This window comes from Lactuca sativa, chromosome 7 (assembly GCF_002870075.4).
Source record: "Lactuca sativa cultivar Salinas chromosome 7, Lsat_Salinas_v11, whole genome shotgun sequence".
Taxonomy (NCBI): Eukaryota; Viridiplantae; Streptophyta; class Magnoliopsida; order Asterales; family Asteraceae; genus Lactuca; species Lactuca sativa.
In genome coordinates, this window is record NC_056629.2 from 159,915,466 (window position 1) to 159,924,233 (window position 8,768).

Genomic DNA, 8,768 nt, shown 5'->3' on the forward strand with positions numbered 1-8,768 from the left:
ATTTATGTCATGACAAGAGAAATGGGCATTTTGAGATTGCCAGAACTGTTTTCTTTTAGAGAGATTCTTCTTGTATCTCTGATTCCTTTGCTGTTTTTGATTTCTCACCTGCTTCGGCTGACGATAGACATTCGCTTTTTGTTTTTGCTTTCTTTCAGCTGATTCACTTTGAATTGATGATGTGTCGCTTGACGGAGTGACTTCTTTTGCTGATACTCCTTTTTCTTCAGGAACATTTTTTGTACCACTCGTACTTGGCACGTCGAAGCTATCAGGCTTGTTCAAAGGTTCTGGCACATATCTGCCTTTGGTTTTCCATGAAGTCCTTTCTGACAGACCAACTGTTTTGTCAGCATTGTCGATAAGAGCAGACCAGAAGAACTCATCACAACCATCAGCATTATCTTTGTTTACAATAGTTGTGAGTTCGGCTGTCTGATGTTCTATTACGCCTGTGACTTTATACACCTGATTTGGAGTTGTTCTCACTTTTTGGTATACAACAGCCTTTTCTTCAAGGATCGGGGACTTTTGTTGGGACAGACGAGCAAACTCCACAGAATTTTCTGAAATAAGATTTTTGTGGTTTTTGGGTTCGCTCTTGACAAACTCTGAACAGTCAACTGTGTCTTCAACATAAATTTCACTCATATCATCGTCCTCATTGAGCTCAGATGCGTTTTCAACATCAATTTTATTTTCTGAGCTCAGGTTGGCATTCAATGAGTCAAACTTTTGTATGGTTTTGGTTCTTAGTTTTAGTTTATCATTTTCATCCAAAAGATTTTTCAGCATGTCTTTATGGTCCTTGGACTTTATGAAAGATTTGATTTTGTCTAGACCATACATATATGTCGGATTAACATCCTCAGACGAAACAACACTTTCACAGTTATATGCTTCAGCATCAATTTCATCCTCCTTAAACTCAAGGAAGGGCAAAATCATGCGATGAATTTTCTGCCCTATTTCACAGTTTAAATGAAGTTGAGTGATATTAGTGTAAAGATGCTTAGCAATTAAACAAAAGACATTTCTCTGTTTTAAAAGTTTTAAATTGTCTCTTTGTAAATAAATGTTTTCATCCTTGGATTTGATTAACTCCGACTCCTTTAGCTCGATCCACATCCTCCGTTCCTCACTCTTTGAAGATACCCTGCTTATTTGGTTAGTTAGGTTAGAATTGGTGACCCGTGTTTTAGTTAAACTGCTGTCTAGATGAGAGATTCTTGAATTAACATTTTTTAATTCCTTTTCATATGAACTTTGTGGGACTTTGAATGAAACAAAAACAGATTGTACCTTCTTGATTAATTCATCAAACTCATTAAACTGCACGCTGAGAGGTTTTGCTGTGAAGCACAAGTCCTCTCGCTCCTTTGTGTCTTCATTCCCACCATCGTGTTGTATCCCCTCATCTGAGACACGTCTGACACCATTAAACACTTTCCACCGCTCCCTTCACCTTTTGCAACATAGGCCTTTCCATGAGATGGCTTCCTGACTTCATCGTCCTGAGAATCGGTTGACCAGACCTCCACGCCACCGAACTCATCATCTGCTACCGAACCCTGCACAATTAAGGCATTCATAGAAGGGTTAGCAGTGGATTTCTTTCTTTTGATCTCTTCCAGCTTTTTCAACAACATAGTTTCTTCGTCTTTCTCCTCATCCTTTTCTGCCATTTTCTTGAGAACACAATCTTTGGCATAGTGGTTCTTTCCTCCACAATAATACCAGCTCACACCTGAATCTCCTTCAGCTTTCGGTTCCTTCTTTGGTTCTTCTGCCTTCGGTTCTTCCCTAACCTTTTCAGAACTGTAACTTCCCTGCCAATTTCGGTTTTTATTGGTAGGGAACCTGTTCTTGATGAACCTCTTTGGGTTTGACACCATTATTGCATAGTCTTCAGAGGTAAGGTCATAATCCTCCAGGTTGAGGTCTTCATCTTCCATCACAGCTTTGCTTTTAGACAGAAGAGCCAATGATCCCATGCTTGAAACCACATTTTTCTCCTGTAACACAATCTTTTCTTGGGATTTCAAAATCCCTACTAGTTTTGCCAAAGAGTAAGATTTGAATTGCTCATGCGCTTTAACAGTGGACACAACCGCTCTCCACTCAGATCTGAGACCGTTTAAAAATGTAACCTTTTGTTCAATCAACTTCCTTTCAATATCATGTTTAATGATCTTACTAAGAAGATGATTGAAGCGATCGAACGTCTGAGTTACAGTTTCTTCAGGAATCTGCTTGAATTCACCAAATTCAGAAAAAAGCAAGGTTTGAATGGAATGCTCGAGATCTTCGTCCGTAGAATATAACTCTCGCAGCCTATCCCATATTTCTTTGGCAGTGCTGCATGAACTCTCTAGCCTGAAATTTATCTTTTTCATCTTGAGCAATATCTTTAACGTCTTTCAAAAGATCATTATACTCCTTCTGAGTTTTAATAATTCTTGAAGTTGCTGAATGAGCGAATGGTCCAGATACGATTGCTTCCCAGATGAGATATCCATTGTCCTCAGATCCGATGACATAATCTTCAAAGTGATGTGCCCAGACTTCATAATCCTGGGTGTAAAGGATGGGAATCTTTGTCGTTGATCCAATGTTGTTTGAGATGTTAATGGGATTGGATTGTGACTCGTCCATGCTTGATCGAATAACCTGTTTAAAAGATCAGACTTGTAATAAATTAAATTAGGGAACACAAATAAATGTTGAGTTACGTTAATTATGGGATGACGGCTCAATAAATATTAGTTAATGCGGAATAACCCTAATCGCAACCTTTTTCACAGAAAATATGTGTATGAATTACACAGCCTCCTGCTCTGATACCAATTGATAAGATATTAAATAAACTTTAGATCTTTGTAATAGGTAGTGCGAAGAACATAAAACAATAAACAAGACAAGATTGAATCACAATGTGTCGAATGATTAATTCAAACAATCCTCAGCAGAGCTCGACTAAGAACTTCCGTTGTAGAGGATTTAGGGTTACAAGAACGATAATGAAACTTCTTTGATCAATCTATTCTATCGTTACTATCGTTCTTCTAAGATGCATACAAGCACCTATATTTATAATAAACCCTACTATGCTCACGGATGGACAGGCCCATACCGGAGATACAAAAACGGACTAACAAACGAGCCCAATAGACGCAACATTCAAAACACGACCCAACACCAAGCCTGTTCCTCACGTAAAGTTGCAAACTTTACGTGTAGGGAAGAAGATCTAGGCAAAATACACCATAAACTAGGGTTTAAGGCAAAGAGGCTCCATAATCAACTCAAGGGCAGATACTTTATGCTTCTCAAGACCATAATATGCTTAGATCCGAAGTAGCAACTTCAGATCTGGCTTCTAACTCAAAAGGGGTAGCAAATCATGGCTACAAGCCCCCAAAACTCACAACCATAATAGATCTAAAGGAGGGAAACGACTTAATACCTTCAATAACTCAGAAAGTTTCCCCAATCTTTAGATCTAAGGCCAATCCTTGAAGCTTCAATGATTCCCCTCTTTCTTCTTCCTTCAAATCACTCAAAAATGGCTTGGAAGCTTGAATGAGCAACAATGGGGCTTAGGGTTCAATGTTCTGGGTGAAAGAGGCAGTAAAGGAACCCTAGGGAGAGAATGAGACGTTTAAATAGGATCCAAGTCCCGAATTTAGGGTTTTCCTCGTATAGACTAGACTCGCTGAGTCCCCTTGGCCGACTCGCCGAGTCGGTCACTTACTCCTCGACCCGGATCCCGCTCGGACTCGCTGAGTTCCTCCTTGGACTCGCCGAGTCTCCTTTTAAAGTTAGGGTTTTCTTTCCTTTCTTGGGCTTCCAAACTTTGGGTGTTAAAACTCTCCCTAATTAAACTAAACTTCGTCCTCGAAGTTTGCTATGGCCCACCGCCTGTGATCTGCCTCCAATATCCCACCAATTATTCCAACACCAGCTGCCTACCTTCGCTGGCCTTCCGCTCGGTCATTCCGACTAACACTAATCCTTGCAGATAATAGACTCGGGTCACCCTGACCCTGAACATCCTGGAAACACAACTTACTCACCGACAATCCTTCTGGTACTCACCGAGTGACTTCCGAAGAAACTTCGACCACCTATAACTACTCAATCTATTCAGCCATTCAGGCACTACAAACTTGGGATCCCCGATCTGCTAAGTTGACACTAAGATCCCTACCAGGTCCCACCTGCGCTGCTAAAACTCACGGTCCTCGCCCACCGGTCCCACCCGCCTCTATCCTTCTAGTCCCACTAGTCTAATCACTCTCGCTCGGGCCTCGCCCACGGGTCTCACCCAACCATACTACTGAGCAACCTTGCTCTCGGGTCTCATCTACACTGCTAATCTCATACAGGCCTCACTCACGGGTCTCACCCAACTATATCCTGGAGCGGCCTCTCCCAAGGTCTCACCTCTCTAGGGCTATACAGGCAAACTCCCTATCATTCTCATCCACTACCCATTCCGGATCCCTATCTGATCACTAGGAGGTAAGGGCCTCGCCCCAACTCCGCTAATGAAGCTACTAAGCAATGCTACAGCTTACCCTTAGTCTTACATCACCATCCATTGTTGACTGCTAGTGAATGCTACGACTACCCCTTAGTCTTACATCACTTTCCTACCACTGACTGCTAATACGAAGGCACCCATGTGCCATTAGCTCTCAAGATCCTCATTCCGACTCCCTCGAGTCCTACGGGCGATCCACAACCTGAATTCCCAAACACATACTAACCATTACCATCACACGCACTAGCTGATGGGGAGTTTCTCAAACTCCCAAACCTGAAATCCTCAATCCATCAAACGTTGAACTACTTCTTTTCCTTCTTGGAGGTCGCGCACTCATTTTGGGTCTACGTGCTCCTACCTTTGCACACTCGTAGGATTCTCCCCCACTTCGATCCAGCTTACCCCTTGTTGCTCAATACTAAAAAAGAAATCCCAATCCTTGCTACCATTCCATAATCAATCTGCTGAGGAACCCAAGCTTACCATAGCTAGGGATCTAACCAATCCATCTCTAACACTATACAACTCTGATCTAGCGAGACATACCAAGTCCCTCCCAAGCATGCTACAGTTACTGCATCCTATGTAACCTTCTCCAATAGGGCACATCCCCTCACTACCATTCGAATATCCAAGGTATGCAGATGGCATATAACTCGATCACAATCAACCGCTCAAAAATAAAATACTCATACCGATAATGATGCAGAACCATAACAATATAATAATGCACAAATAAAAGAACTGAAAACGGAAATCGCATACCTGCAACGTCCGGTGCTGATCGCGCCTCCAAGGTAGTCATCTGAAGAGCTCTGCCTCCTACCGCAGGCGCCTCTGCATGGACCTGACGGTCATCTGTGATCCTCAAAGTTGCAGGGGCAGGTGCCATCACCCGTCCTGCTGAAAACAAACTGGGGCACTGGGCCTTCTTGTGGCCCCGCTGATTGCAGTGAAAACATAACAAGTCTGATCCCTGTGAGGTGGTAACACTACAATCCCTGCTGAAATGACCAGTCCGACCGCACTTGAAACAGCCAGACACACCACCGCTACCACTCCTGCACGCGCCCCCGTGTGCCCTGCCACACTTCCCACACTGACTGCGGTCCTGATAATCCCTCGATCTCGAATCCGATCCCTTGGGCCTTTTGCCCGAACCTGCAGCTACCTGAACCTCATCCGGCTTCCTCTTCCAGATCTGCTCCAAATCAATTTCCCTCTCTCTAGCCTATGAAATCATATCTTCCAGTGTCTTACAACTGGATCTGCTCACGAACTCCCTGATGTCATCCCTCAACATCTCATCGTATCGGGCCTACTTCATCTCCTCATCCGCGACATACTGCGGTACAAGAAGAGCCCTCTCCCTGAACTTGGCGATGATCTACGCCACAGTCTTAGTGGTCTGCGTCAAATCCTGAAACTCCCGTGCCAACTGCTTCACCTCAATAATCGGCGAAAACTCCGCCCTGAACCTGGCCGAGAAATCGCTCCAAGTCATTGCGTCCAACGCGGCATCATCCCCCAAATCATGACCAATCTCCTCCCACCAATCCCTCGCTCTGTCCTTCAGAAGACAGGAAGCGAGTCTGACCTTGTCCCCATCAGGACACCGGCTCGTACGGAATGCGTTGGCAACATCAGCCAACCATCTGCTGCTAGCGAAGGGGTCCCTAGCCCCATGATAATCTGGTGCCCCGCAAGCCCTGAACTCTCGAAATGTCAAGGTACGCGCTCCCATCAATGCCATCATCTCAGTACGAAAGGCTCCCAGCCTCTCATCCAAAATCTCTAATATACTCTACTTGACCGTGCCAAAGATCACAGGAGTCTGATCTAGAATATTGCGCGTAACCTCGGTGGATATCAACTCCCTCATTCGGTCCTCGAGCTGCTCGGCTCCTGAACCCGAGCTTGATCCCTCTCCGGCACCTGATCCGCCCGTTGGTCTCTCTCTCGACGTCACCATGCTGAAAACATAATACATCCACTATCAGAATACTGATCACTGATGCGAGACCAAACACACCCTACCAGGTTCCCGGTCTTGTCTCGGCCTTTCTCGAATCGAGTACGGATCCTCTGCTTTCAGTAGTACGGGCCCATACTACCATCCACATCTATCCGTACTTTCCTCAGGAATTGCTTCGACTCCACCAGGCCCCTTACCCACTACTACTGCTCCCAGCACTATCTCATCCTAGGCTTGCCATAGGGAAACCTCTGACTCAACTCAAACCAGTCCTCAGCTGCGGAAGGTCTCCTTGTGATGCCAATTAGCCATTACTTGGATACCATCACATGTGACGAGGCTCAGAAAATCCTTTGAGTAAAAGACTCGTCCCTACAACGGTTGGACTCAAACAAGAGCTGCGCAATAGGACCAAATCCAGCACTCTGAGATTATTCAACCCTGATCACATGTGACATGACGTATTCACCTAATGGCTAACTCCCATCACTCAGAATCCCACAATGCACAAAGCAAGTAGCATTCAGACAAGGGAAAATGTAACCACAACATACTCAAGCAATCATATCCACATAGCAAGAAACTAAACTAGCATACAACACAAACTCATAGACCCACACAAACTCATAAACTCAGGCATAACCTAAACATGCTATCCTACTACTGTCTAATCAGCACTATCATGCAGCTCAAAACATATATAATAGGCACATAAGGCATCATCCCTAGATCCATAGTCCCAATCTAGCATGAGGTTCTATTAACTGATAATCATAACTTAAACTTGTATGGGTATTTTGGGGTACTTACTTGAGCTCGGTTGATTACATGCACCACACCCCTTTTCTCTTTTCAAAGTTCTTTTCTTTCCGAATTCTTTTGCTTTTCTAAAACTGTTTTTCGTTCTCAAAATTCTTCTTACAAAACTGTCTTTTCATTTTTTGAAAACGTTTTATCCGACCCCATAGTTTGAGTTCAGGCACACCTGAGAGTATGCCCGAATCCCTCAAACCAAGGCTTTGATACCAACTTGTAACATCCCAAAATTCAAGACTAAAAATTTTATTTTAATAAAACATTACTTAAAGCAAAATCATCAATCCAAATATAATCAGAGTATAAATTTCCAAAACACATGTTCATTATCAGAGTAAAACATTCCCAGGCTGTCTAATCTATGGTGTGTGCCATGCGATCACCCCGAGCTCTTCCCTCCGCTACCGGAAGTACCTGAAACCAAAACTGAAAACCGTAAGCACGAAGCTTAGTGAGTTCCCCACCCTACCACATACCATGCATAACCACATACTGCACATACTGGGCAACGCCCACTATCCTGGGCCTCACCTTCTACAACGGCCCCACCGCTCCAGGCCCCGCCTGGCTTCGAGCCCCGCTCGGATACATATCTGTTTCATTTAGGCCTCGCTTGCCACAGGGCCTCGCCCGCTAACATATAATAGCACATAAACATATCACATCACATAAGCTAACCACACACTAACGGATCTTGTCCTAAGGCCTCGCCTGTCACTGGGCCTCGCCCTTGTCCTACTACTGATGAGTCATGGAACCCTGTCCATACTCCTGCTGATAGTGAGGTATGGGCCCAGCCCACCCTCACTCCTTCCCTAACTTGGGCCTCGCCCCTGATCTGCTGCTAATGAGATGTGGAACACCATCCACTCTCTGCTATTGGTGAGTTACGGGACCTCGCCCACACTCACCTCCCTACCAGGCACATACAAGTATCACACAGACAACAAGTATAAACTATCACATAAACCATTCCTTGGGCACCCGCCCGCTATCATTGGTCCTCGTCCTGAATATCATACTAGCATACTGTGCCTAGGGCTAACCCCCGGGTCTTCTACTCATAACTACATGGGTCGGCATTGTGGCCGTAGACCCATTCACACAAAAGGGAAACTCACCTGCACTGGCTGAACTGGCTGATGAACCCACTAGCTGCTGCCCGGCAACTCTCTGAACTCCTGCTCCCCGAGCTACCAATATCAATGCAAAAATGAGTCTAACTGACCCCCGAAAGACAACCAAGTCAACTCTGGTCAAAGTCAAAGTCCTGGTCAAAGTCAACCTTCCAGGTCAACCCTACTCGCTGAGTCACCCTATTGACTCTCTAAGTTCATATGTTCAGAGTTCTTCTATTCGCGACTCGACTCGCCGAGTCAATCCATGACTCGCCGAGTCTACCGATTTCCGAGTCCTGACCTGTCCAAC